This window comes from Eptesicus fuscus, chromosome 6 (assembly GCF_027574615.1).
Source record: "Eptesicus fuscus isolate TK198812 chromosome 6, DD_ASM_mEF_20220401, whole genome shotgun sequence".
NCBI lineage: Eukaryota > Metazoa > Chordata > Mammalia > Chiroptera > Vespertilionidae > Eptesicus > Eptesicus fuscus.
Window position 1 is genome coordinate 82,258,264 of NC_072478.1, and position 13,713 is coordinate 82,271,976.

At 42.2% G+C, this 13,713-nt stretch overlaps 1 long non-coding RNA gene across 1 annotated transcript in view; it reads right to left on the reverse strand.

The window, feature by feature from the left end:
* The window catches only part of LOC129149345 (uncharacterized), a 60,113-nt gene that overhangs the window by 23,998 nt on the left and 22,402 nt on the right, over window positions 1–13,713 (reverse strand). The window contains exon 2 of the long non-coding RNA XR_008556262.1: window positions 1,798–1,990. This is a non-coding gene — a long non-coding RNA (uncharacterized LOC129149345). The remainder of the gene's footprint in view (window positions 1–1,797; window positions 1,991–13,713) is intronic.

A 13,713-nucleotide genomic window follows, 5' to 3' on the forward strand; every position in this document is an offset into this window, starting at 1 on the left:
CCAACGCTCTATCCACTGAGCCAAACTAGTTAGGGCATGGATTTTTAAAAATATGTTTTTATTGATTTCAGGGAGAGGGAGAGAGAGAGAAACATCAATGATGAGAGAGAATCATTGATTAGCTGCTTTATGCACACCCCCCACTGGGGATTGAGCCCGAAACCTGGGCATGTGCCCTGACCAGGAATCAAACTGAGACTACCTGGTTCATAGGTCAAGACTCAACCACTGAACTATACCTGCCAGGCAGCATCAATGGATTTTTGAGAAGCAGTGTGGAATAGTGACAAGAACATTGACCTGGGAGTTAAACACATGTGAATTGCAGTACTGACTCAACTGCATAGCAATTATGCCACACTGGGAATATAAAGTCTCACTTTTCATTCTGCAAATTTGAATAATAGTCTCTTATCTATCTACCTCGAAAGGTTGTTACACTGATCAAATGAAAAAGTGTTGCTAAAAAGATGTTGAAACCTGCCTTCAGGTGTGGCTCCGTGGTTGAGTGTTGACCTATGAATCAGGAGGTCACAGTTCAATTCCCAGTCAGGGCTCATGACCAGATTTCGGGTTCCTTCCCTAGTAGGAGGCCTGCAGGAGGCAGTCTATTGATGATTCTCTGTCATCACTGACGTTTCTATCTCTCTGCCTCTCCCTCATGCTCTGAAATCAATAAAAATATATTTATTAGAAAGAACATCCTTCTAAAAAAAAAGATGTTGAAACCTGGTGTATTATGCAACATTGGGACACCAACCAAATTATATTCCCAAGTGTAAATGGCCAGAGAGTTGTAATAAAACAATATGATTAGAATATTAAGTAATTTACTGCCTCCTATTTTTAAGTTTCTTATCACCTACAACTTATTATCTCCTATCTACATTTAACTGGGGTGTTATAGAAATAATGCCTTCCTGGCAAAGGACAGACTGGGGGACAATCTGGCTCTTGGGAGAAATATATTTGATCCCTGAGATTCCACTGCCTTTAAAATCCTGCTGACGAAATTGCTGAAATGATTCCACTTGGTTCCAGAAAGGTATTTATTTTGAAGTTTGTGTCTCTATGCTCAGATGTATGTTGAGGTAGGATAACTGGTAATGGTCACAGTATGGGTTTTAGAGCTCAAAAGACCTGGATTTAAACCTTGTCTCTACTTTCCTGGTTTTTAATGAGGATAATAAAAGAATCTCATAGGGCTGTTGGGAGGATTAACTGAGCTAATGTGTGTAAAGCAGCAAACTCAGCAGCCCCTTCTGGATGTGCCTCAGAACCAGGCCTCATTGAAATCTCCCAACAGGTGAGTCAAGGTCGCTGGGCTTTTGTTCCTCTCACGTGGTCTCAGTGACCTCAGTTCAACTCCTTTTCACATTAAAAAAAAAAAAAAAAAGTGTTGGTGTAGCCATTCTATCAGCTGTCATGTGTCTCCTGACACTTCTGAATAAACGACGGAGGCGGCTCCTACGTGTTAAGTCAACAAAGACTGCTGCCACCACTGCAAGCTTCTAGATGTGCCAAACGCTTTTGACCTGAAATATTGACTTCTGATTTGGAAACTGAGAAAGAGCAGCCTAATTTGTCTGATTAATAAGTAAGAAACCAGAGAGAGGGTTTCAAATGTGTTACTAACATCCAATGTTCATCAAGCCATCTTGGTCTCCTGCGACTGCTAAGGTTAGAGCCCGGTGGCAGAGCTCTGGGTGCCTGCAGAACGCTTGCCATCCGTCTCTGCCTTGCCAGAAGCCTCCTGGTTTATGCTTGTGGTCAGAATGAGTCAAAGGGCACATGTACCTGGTGGATTTGCGCACTGCCATCTGGGCTCCTGGGATCTGGCTTGCTCTGTGAGCTCACGTTGCTTTTCATAAACACTTCCCCTGGAAAGGTCTCTGCGCCAGGAAGGAGGTGGAAGGGCAGGAAGGAGGAAGAACAGAACAATGTCCTTTCTGTGCCCGGAGCCTGGGGAGCCTTCCCGGAGGGCAGATGCCTGGAAAGGATGGGTGTAGATGAGTAGGTGGAATTTTGCTCTCACAGTTGCTCTGTAGCTTCCACTGTAAGCTCCTGCCACCAGGCCAATACAGCATGGTGCCTTGGGAGCTAGACTCCTGCTCTAAATCTAAATGCTGCCCCTTACCAGCTGTGCGATCCTGGGCAAGTTATTCTATATCTCTGTCTGTCAATTTCTTCACCTGTAAATCAGGGATAATAACAGCACCTGGCTTACAGGGTTGTTGTTGGGGTTACGTACATTAATTGTCCATATCTGTATCCATGCCCATGTCCACATCCACCTCTACATCAATATCTAGCTCTTTAAAAGTGGCTGGGCCATTGTCAAAGTTCAATAAATAGTGACTGTTGTTTTTACTGTCTGCTAGAGACTGTAACTGGTGCTAAAAATAGTGCCGTAGTCCTGTAAAACTTAAAAGTCAGAGCTTTTCTGATAAGTTTATCTGTTCTTCAGGGCTTTAAAAGAATAAATAAAAGCACTGAGGTTATAATCTTGGCCAGGACAAATAGCTCGAACTTGGTAGGCTGATGCCTAGAACTGGTTTGGGAGGCAAGGACACCGAACTATGTTTAATGGTAAAGAAAATGAATGCTATTATGTATCTGCTAAATAAGCCATCCTTTCTAAATGGAAGACATCACAGTCATTTCAGTTTGCTGCTGAGCTCGGCCGATGCTGTGGGAGCAGCACAAATGGAACGTAATATAAAAGTATACACATCATGTACTGCTCTAAATTCAAAGAGCGCATTTCTCCTACATGGCTCTTCCCTGAAATTTTCAGAGAGATGGTGCATAGAATGAGGTGGTTATTAAGCTGAAAATGAACAACAGTAAAACAGAGGAGGGGTCGCAAACAGTGGTAGAGTTGAAGGGAAACCATTAAATATTATAGGTAATAGGAACAAAGGGGGATTATAAGGAATTGCGACCACTCTCTTACTGTATGGGAGACTTAAACGTCCTGTAATCTGAAGTTCACAGATAAAAGTCTATTAAAATTTTTCTTTTTAAAAAGATGTCAGTAGATGCGAGACTTACATGTTTGCTCAATAGCCCATTGTTCAGCAATTTTCTAAGAAAATAACTTTTGTATACACTGAATTCCTCACACTGTAGCCAAAGTCTGCCTCAAAGATGCTGCTACAACTGTAGACAAAAAACCCACATAACTAGAATTCTTGGGGCCTGGGTTGGTCTTATTGTTGTTTTTTTCTGCTGTTCTGCTTAGCTTGGACTAAGAAAAAGAAATACTTCAAGTTTTCTGTTCACAGTCTTTTTGGGAGGTGAGGGGAAGGCTTGGAAATACAGTAGAGGGAAATATTTTAATCTTTGCATACTTCAGGACTCTACAAAGCTTCAGGGCTTCTTAGGAGGAAGATGGCTATGACTAGATAGGGCTGTAGATGTGGAACATTGAGAAGACCTGAGCAATCTTCATTCCCATTGCGTCTATCCTGGGAACAGTGCCTTTTATTTTCATATAGAAATATATAAGGCTGGGGGAGGGGCAAAAAGACCATCTACAGCAAAGCCTTTCCTCAGGAGCTGAGGGTAAAACAACAACAGCAGCAGCACAGGAAAAAAGAAAGAAAATTCAGTTGTAGTAAATGTGAGGGTTGTGACACTAGTTCTGATTCATGGTTTTTTAACACCTTAATTGAAATATGATTTACATAAAAATCCAGCCATTTAAAGTGTATCATTCAATGGTTTTTAGTATGTTCACAGAGTTGTGCAACCATTGCCATAATCAATTTCAGAACATTTTCATCACCCCAAAAAGAAACTCCATACCCATTAGCAACCACTCCCCACCCCTTTTTCCACATCCCTCTCCCAACCTCAGGAAACCACTAATCTATGTTCTGTCTCCATGGGTTTGCCTATTCTGGACAGTTCACGTAACTAGAACCACATTAAATGTGGTCTTCGGTGATTTGCCTCTTTCAGTTTGTATAATGTTTTCAAGTTTCATCAACATTGTAGGATGTGCCAGTACTTCATTTCCTTTATTGATGGATAGTATGTCTTTATATGGATATGATATTTTTTTGTTTACCCATTTATCAGTCGACAGACATTTAGTTCGTTTCCACTTTTTTGGCTATTATGAATAATGCTTCTATGAACATTGATGGACATATATTTTCATTTCTTTTAGGTAGATAACCTGGAGTTGAATTGCTGGGTCACATGGTAGCTGTGTGTTTACCATTTTGAGGAACCTCCCAACTGTTTTTCAGCGTGGCTGCACCATTTTACATTTCCACCAGCAACGTATGTTCTAACCTCCACAGCCTTGCCTGACATTTGTTATTATCTGTCTTTTTTATTATAGCCATCCTAATGAGTGTGCAGTGGTATTTCACTGGGGTTTTGATTTTCTTGTGACTGATGATGTTGAACATCTTTCCATGTGTTTATTGGCCATTTGAATATCTTCTTTGGATAAATGTCTAAATCCTTTGCCCATTTTAAAATTAGGCTAACTGTGTGTGTTTTCAATCATTGAGGTGTAAAGTTGTTTATATATTCTGGATACGAATCCCTTGCTAGATATATGTGACTTGAAAATAAATATTCTCTTCCATTCTGAGGGTTTTTTCAGTATCTTTTGAGGCATACATATTTTTAATTTTAATGGTGCTCATTTTTAAAATTTCTTGTGCTTTAGGTGCATTATGTAAGAAACTTGCCTATTCTAATGCCACAAAGATTTACACTTATGTTTTCGTCTAAGAGTATTACAGTTTTAATGCTCACATTTAAGTCTATGATCCATTTTGAGTTAGTTTTGCATATAATGTAAAGGATGGGGTCTAACTTCCTTCTTTTGCACGTGCATATCTACTTTTTCTAGCTTTGTTGAAAAGACGTTTTTTTCTCATTAGTTTACATAATTTTAAAATCACAGGTAAATATTACAAAATCAGCTTAAAACGTATCTGTGTGATAAGAAAAATTGATTTTATAGATTTCCCCCTCCCTAGCACATTTGACCAAACAGTTTTCATGCACTTGTCCACTTGTTTTATTCATTTATCAATGACATGTTGACTGTCTGTTAGGCAACACTGGGCACACAGTGAGGAGTTTGATAGTGGGTGGATTTAACCTGAGGCTAGTTCCTCCCTAGGTAGAGGGAAAGACACAAGAAGGTACACAAGAAGGGATGAGGACAGTGGAAGGTTGTTTCAACAGATTCTTGCATCTTCAACTCACCTTTCCCCTCTAACATGCCAATATTTCTTAATACAGCTGCGTCTTCAAATATTCTGTTCCTGTCTATCAGAAATGCTTTTCCCTTTCCTCCTTGCCTAGTTAACTCCTACCCACATTATAGTTCTCAACTGAATTATCACTTTCTAAGGGAAGATTTTCTGACCTCCTAGGTCAGTTTAATACATGATAGGGCTTTCTACTTCAACCATGTAGTACTTTCCATAACAGTGAATCTACTTCTCCTTTATTGGTGTGACAGCTTCTCCTGGGTGGGTATCATGTCTGTATTTTTTGTTTTATTTTACTGATTTTAGAGAGAGGAGATGGAAGAGAGAGAGAGAGAGAGAGAGAGAGAGAGAGAGAGAGAGAGAGAGAGAGAGAGAGAGAGATCTGTTGTTCTACTTATTTATACATTCATTGGCTTATTTTTGTATGTGCCCTGACCAGGGTTCAAACCTTGACATATCTGGACCAGCTAAGCTATGTGGCCAGGGCCTCATGTCTGCCTTTTGATGTTCACTGTTCATAGTGCTCCAGAGTGAACCGACAGCAGACCTGGTGAGAATGCAGCTATAGTTAACACTACGAATTTCTATTTCCCCATTTATAAAATGAAGATAATAACGGCATCCACCTCACCAGGCTTTTTTGAGGATTAAAGAATAATAGTGTGTGAAGTGCCCAGCACGGTGTTTGGCACATGGTAGTCAGTTGGTTAAAGTCAGCCCCACGAGGCAATCTGCCATGCCCAATGGACCCCTGTGGGGAACGTGCGGCTCCCAGGAGAGAAGTTTGAATGACTAGGTGGTGTAGGGACTTCTTCACAACATTCTGGAACCCTGGGCATCCATTCCCTCAGTGTCCTGGTGGGATGATGTCTCTAGGAGGCATTGTCTACAAAACCACTAAGAACAATTAGGCAAACTACATTTTTGTGCTGCCACAGAATACCAAGCAACCTATTTGGCCAACTTAAGTAAAGCATTTTTGTGACAATGTTATTATAACACTAGAGGCCCGATGCACAAAATTTGTGCAAGAGTAGGCCTTCCTTCCCCCAGCTGCCGGCACCGGCTTCCCTCTAGCACCCAGGACCCAGGCTTCCCTTGCAGTCCCAGCTTCATCTAGAAGGATGTCCGGTCAAATTAGCATATTATGCTTTCATTATTATAGACTAGAGGCCTGGTGCACGAAAATTCGTGCACTTGGGGGGTGGGGGGTCACCTCAGCCTGGCCTGCACCCTCTCACAATCTGGGACCCCTCGGGTTGGGTCCCTAGGCCTGGCCTGAGATCAGGGCTTATCGGGGCTTTCCTTCCCCTGGCTGCAGGCAGCTGGCCCCACCCCCCACCACTGCCACTGCTTGCCATCTGTGCAGCACTGCCCCCCCTCCCCTGCCACCAGTGGCCTCCCTCTGTAGGCGACAGGCTGGGGTGCAATGGCTTGGCTGTCCTGGGCCTCCCTCTTTCTTTGCTGGAGGGTGGGGCCAGCCCTCTGAGGGGCCGTCTGCCTACCTGATTGCCCCTAACCACTCGCCTACCTACCTGATCACCCCTAACCGCTGGTCTGCTTACCTGATCACCCCTAGCCCCTCTGCCTGCCTGCCTGATTGCCCCTTACCACTTGCTTGGGGGCGGGGCCAGCACTGACTTCCAGTTGGTCAGCCTCTGGTGGTTACTGGTTGTTATGACCCAGGGTTTTTATATATTAGGATATTGTTTAACATACTGCTTAAGCAGGGAGGCTGTGGAGTCCAATGGTCTGGGTCCCCATTCCAGCTGCTTCACTTACCACTTAGGCAAGTTACACAACTTCATTGAGCCTCAGTTACCTCAACTGTAAAATGGAATCATTAACCCTATGTTTTTTGTAGGGTTGTGAGGGGACTTGGTGGGACAATGCACCCAGTACTCAGTGGCTCAACGAATTGAAGTTAATTCCAGTTGTTAGTATGGGAGATGCTCTGGTTTCTGATTATGAAAGATCTAAATCCCAAAATATTAGTTTCATTAAACTCTTGATAATCTTCCAAGCAGAATAAGAAACAAAGGCATCTAAGACACCCAGTTAGTGGTATTTTATTGTATTTTAACTACAGTTAATAGAATTGCCAAATTTTCCATTAATTCCTAAGAAGTTTTTAATTAGGAAAACAAACACCGTGTGTGTGTGTGTGTGTGTGTGTGTGTGTGTGTGTGTGTGTGTGTATTAATTGGGGATGATTAAAATTCAGCCATTGGCTTTTGTCTGAGTTTACAGAACACGAAACAAGTCCATCTCTTGAGTATTTCCATTGTTCCAAATTTAGGTAACAAGTCAGTTTCCATTCATATTATTCATTATCCTCAGAGAAATTTTTTTTTTGCTTTATGTTTTTCAGTCATTTTCCCTTCTATCCCAGAAGAAAGCTGAGATGCCTGTCCATTTCTCCCCCTTCCTTTTCCCTGTTTCTTCTCCCTCCCCCCTCCTCCTCCTTTTCCTTCCCCCTTTCTCTTTTCTTATAAAGTGACAGCATTCCATGTCTATGTCAAGTAGAGATAATTAAAATAACATGGACTTTACAGGGCTGTTGGGAGAATTAAATGAGACATGTTGATTCCTTGGTGCAGTACCTAGCATGCAGTGACTACTTCTGCATGTTAGTTATGATTCTTACTATTTGGAAAAAGGCAAGTTATCAGTTTTAGTCCTTTCCTCTTGGTTCTTTGATCTTTTGCTTCAAAGTCTTGGGAACAACTTGCCTGTCTTCCCCTAGTTCTTTCTGTGGAGACTGGTTAGCTGCTGTCAGTGAGAGGAGAGCGTCCGAGTTGCTAATAAATTATTTGTGTATGAGTCTCCTTAGGAGCCAGGCATCAAGCCAGCATTTCAGATGAGAATTGGTTCCTGGCTGAGATGTATGTGCTCATGGCATTGGTTAGTGTCTGCTTAGGGCCTGGCAGCTGCTGTCATGTTAGGCCTGCCCCAAGGGTGCTGGGCGGGGGTGATGGCCTTCTCTTTGCAACAGACTGGCAAAGGCAGGCTCAGAAGCAAGAATGGTTTTCCATAGGGACCGGTCACACCCCCAGGGTCAATTGTGAGTGACTGCAGCCTTATTCACTATATTAAGTAGGACCACATGGATCTCTGAGCTCCAATATTCTAAATGAGTGCACAGAGAGGCGCCAAATCCAATTCATACTCTTCTGATTGTCAGTTGGCTGGCCATTTGGAGAGGTTTCTTGCAGTCCATCCCTCTGGCCCTATGGACTGAGACAATGAGCAAAGTAGGAAAGATGCTGGTGTTTCCCTCTCTGATTCCTCCCCGAGCAGAACCAGGGAGAACCTCTTAAACTTGAGAGAGCATTTGAATAACCTTGTTAAATACAGACTTCCAAGGTCCGCCCCCAGAGACTCAGATGCAGTAAGTCTGGGGAGGAGACAAGGAAACTGCATCTTGAAAAGCACTTTTGTAATCCTTTCCTTATCTGTGGTCTGTCTCGCCTCCCTCCACCAGTGTGGCACCTGTCGGAAGGCAGGACCTTGTCTACGTGGTTTACTGCTATGCCCTTGTGGCCTGCCTTCGAGGAAGGGATTGAAATGCAGTCCAGCACCTCTCAGACTTCAATGTGCACATGAATCACTGAGAGCTTGTTAAGAGGCAGATCTATTCTCATTCACACACTCTGAAGACCTCCTGCATTTGAATCCTTGCCCTTCTTGTGGTGGGGAGGCCCTGGTCCATTCTCTCCTCCCGTAAAATGAGGCCAATGACAATACCTCCCTCAGAGGGTCCTTTTGGGGCATCCAGGAGGTAACACATTGGAAGCATTTAGCCCAGTATATGGTGAGTGCTTAATAAATATTAACTCATTATAATTATTGTAAAAAATTCCAAGCAGTTAAATCTTGGACCACACTTTGAGAAACTCTGGCATTGTGGTCAGTGCACAAAATTCAGTGTTAGATGTCCTCCTGGGTTACATCCTGGCTCTACCACTTCCTAGTTGTACAGCCTTGGGCAAGCTTCTTAACCTCTCTGTGCCACAGTTTCCTCATCTGTTGAATGGGATAGTAGTGGCCCATACCTCTTATAGTTGTTGGGTGGTTGGACATGATGCATCCAAACTCCACACTCTGGTACCAGGCCGCTAGGGGCCCCATTTATATTACTATTATTATTGATCAGCTGTAGTTGGAGAACTTTGGTGTGAGGTCGTAAACTTCTGGGGCCTCTGGCCTGGCTACTCCAAATTACTGGTCAGGTGCACCAAACACCCTCAACTAGTCATAAGGCATCAATGCAGCTACCACCCTTCAGCTATTCCTTTGGGTAATCACAGCTGCATTTATTAGCCGTGTGCCTTTGGAGAGTTATTCCACATTTGGGTACCTCACTTTCCTGATCTGTAAAATAGCAGAAAATAATAGTAGCACCATCCTGCTTTCTTCTCTATGAATGTGCCTACTCTAGGTACCTCATATAAGTGGAATCAGCCTTTTTGTGACTGGCTCATTTCACTTAGTATAATGTCCTCAAGATTCATCCATGTTGTAGCACGTATGAGAATTTTGTTCTAAGGCTAAATAATATTCCTTTGTATAAATAACCACATTTTGTTTACCTATTCACCCCTTGATGGACACTTGGGTTGCTTCCACCTTTTGACTATTGTGATTTTGCTGCTGTCAACAAGGGTGTGCAAAAATCTCTTCAAGATGGTATGACTCAGTGGTCATAAAAGTTGTATCTGTTCTTTTAAAATATACTGTTACTGATTTCAGAGAGGAAGGGAGAGGGAGAGACAGAAACATCAGTGATGAGAGAGAATCATCAACTGGCGGCCTCCTGCACGCCCTACACAGGGATCAAGGCTGCAAACCCAGGCATATGCCCTGATTGGTTCATAGGTTGATGCTCAACCACTGAGCTATGCTGGCCAGGCTGTATCTGTTCTTATAGCTTCTGGCCCCAGTCAGATATCTTTCTCCTCACATTGTTATACCCCATGTTAAGGAGAAAGGCAAAAAACAAATAAGCAATACAAAGTTCTTTCCTTTATTTATCCATGCTCTTATCTATTCATTCATTTCCAATTTTTCTTCCATCACTTACTATGTGCAAGGTACTGTGCTAGGTTCTGTGGGACCTTGGCATGGCTTATAATTTGGTGGGTTATTGTGTGTAAAATTGTTATAAATACATAGTGAGTTTTCTTCTTTCTCAAATTGGTACCTGGAAGCTCAGAGCTTGGGCAAAAATCTTCCTTCCTTGGTATTTGGATAGAATTCCACCTCAGGCACACACAGGAATTGTACCTGAGTCCCAGATGGAACAGCCCCTCTCAGATGCTGCTGTTTTTCCACCCTAAGGATTTCAAAATAGTCTCAGTTAAGACTTTGCAAGAAGTGGGAGTCTGTTAGAGGTAAAAACCCGTGTAAAAATTGTGTAGAAGTAAAAACCTGTGGTCAGCCCAGCCAGAGTGGCTCAGCGGTTGAGCATCGACCTATGAACCAGGAGGTCACAGTTCAATTTCTGGTCAGGGCCCGTGCCTGGTTGTGGGCTCTATCCCCAGTGGAGGGCATGCAGGAGATAGCCAATCAATTATTCTCTTTCATCATTGATGTTTCTATCTCTCTCTCCCTCTCCCTTCCTCTCTGAAGTCAATAAAAATATATTAAAAAACAACAACAAAAACCTGTGGTCAGACTTCCTATCACTCAGAAACATATTTGGATAATTTTTCTTGACAGATCATTTCAATTTAACTTTAGGCAAAACATAGAAAGCAATGTCAACACAAAAGCACTTTCTAATCCCCGGTGCTTAGACCCCTTGGCATGAGCTGCCCTGTGGTGGCAGGTCCCATACCTTTGGGTAGGTGGTGGCTAAGAGTGTGAGCGCTCAAGCCAGACTGCCTAAGTAGAAATCCCAGTTCTCTAAGAGGACATGAGATATTCAACTCAGGTCTTAATATCTCGAATCCTAACCTCTCCAATTCACAATTTCCCCATTAGTAAAATAGCCCCAGCTTCTAGGATCGCTGTGCAGATTTAATGAGTTAATACTGATAATGGGTCTACTTGTCACAGGGCCTGGCCCAGAGTTAGTGCAAATTAATGTCTGTTATCCATCATGAAAATGAATGTGCTCCTTGCTCCCTGCTACAGTCGCATAGACCATGTTTTAATCCCTCCAATATGCCATGCTCTAGTTCCTCCTCTAGACCTAGGCCCATGCTCTTTCCTCTTTCATCCTCTCCTAGTCTCACCCTTCCTGCCTTTCTAACTCTATTCATGCTTCCTGTCCCATCTATTATATTTTCTTCAAGAAGACTCTTCACCCTCAAGACTGGTTCTGTGTTTCTTTCTTGAGCTCCACAAACACCCTGAACATATCCCTGTCAGTCATCCTGACCTGTCACACCAATCAGTCACCTTCTCATGAGCTGTGAGCTCCATGAGGCCAGGACTTGTCCACCTTGGTGTCTGTGGGACTCAAGGGAAAGAAATTAATGGAACATGGACCTGCTTGGAGTGTGAGCTTCTACTGGAAGGACCTCTATTTTGGACACCCAATTTCAAGGACTTTAGAGACCCCCAGTGTAGCATCCCTCATGTGTCTTCCTCACAGAAAGTCTTAGAAAGGGTCTTTGTCAGTTCCCAAGTAGGGTGTCTACCTCCCCAAGTACCATTTTGTTGGCTACCAAAGGGCAGGCATGCAACAGGACTGACTCAGCTTTTCAAGACTCTGCTGCAGTTTTCAGATGAAGATTTTCAGAGAATGTTCTTATCTGGAGCCAACAGCCAGAGGTTCTGTCCACAGCACAGTGTACTGACTTGCCTTCCTCAATGCCCCCCCTCAAACCACTGCCTCAATCCTCATTAGCAATTTTCTATCTTGGTTCTTACAATGACACATTTGTCTCCATTTCATTCCAAGTGAATTGTAATGAGCTATTGGGCTTGGTGGTTGGCTAATTTCTCAGAAAGGCTATGTTCTTAGTGATAAGACATAGTGCTATTCCCATTCAATCCATCAACCTTCCTGCCAAGTTAGTTTCTCTCAGATTGATGTGAGAATCGTGGTTATAATAGTAAATATTTATCAAGTGTTTCCCTGTGCCAGGCAAATGGGTTATCTCATTTAATTTTTACAACAACCACGCGAAATAGAAGCCGTTAGCACCCCTTTTACAGCTGAGGAAATGGAGGCACACAGGGATTAAATAATTTGTTCAAGGGACACAGGAGAAAGTGACAAAACTCAGGTCTGCATAACTTCAAAGACTGTGCTCTTAATCATGAGACTCCATCAGTGCCCTGTAATTTTCAATTATAATGTCCTGATTTGAAAGCACCAGGCACACTAAAAAATATACACTTTGTACCCAAAGTGACTTAGCCACTGTGATCTTACTAAACCCATGCTTTTGATATTACATCCTAGCTTACATTTTGTCTCTTATTTAAAAGATAAATGGGACAGAAATGTTTCTTTTTCTCCTTTTATTCCTATTGGAATCAGGAGCTGTTTTGTTTGTTCTGGATGAATGCAGACGATTATGCGACTGTCAATGAATGGTTAGCTGGACGGTACCCAGCCAGCAAGATAATCTGATGATTTTATTTTATGGGAGCCACTTTGTTCCTTTTTTATTCCAGAGCTGACTGGTTAACCTAACTCTAATCCAGCCATTTAGCAAAAAAATTATTCTTGAATAGGAGATTGAAGGGACAGTATGGATAGCTCTGTGTGCAAATCCATTTTTGTTATTGAACAAAATACTCAACTATAGCTCTAAACTGCCTCCACTAGTCCTTTGTGTGTGTGTGTTGTGTTTGTTTTAATATTAACAGAGGATGGAGAGATGGGTGAGATGTTGGAAATCAGTTATTCCTACTTAACAAGTTTTATAAATATAACAACTGTTCATTTTTATTCAAATTGCCTTTATGTAAAAACTATGGTAGAATAAGAAAATATTTCTCAGGAGGAGACAATAGAGAATTGTTGAAATCTCACATTCATTCATTCATTCATTCATTTATTAAATAGTTATTAAGTATCTAATATATACTAGGCACCATGCTTAGCACTCGCGTTATAGAGATGAATAAGTCAAAACCTTTGCCTTCTCTAAGTTTATAATGTGTATACAAATACTCAGATGTGATGAAAAAAGTTGGAATATGAGGAAGTTGGAATATGAGAAAGCAAGAACTATCTCACAGGTATTGTTAACACATGTTTGGATGAAACTCTTGGCTGGGATATAAATTAGGGGAAGCAGTGTTCTCTTGCCATAATCTGTTCCAAGGAAAGCATTTTCCATCTAGCCTGGTATCAATAACAACCATGGTTAATGTTCTATTGCTTTCTCTTTTCTTCTGTATAACTTGATACATTTTTATTTGCTTTGATTTTATCAGTCAGAATATGTGCAAAACCACAACAGGTCACCATTGCTTTTCCTATGAGCAACAGCCTCTCACTGGT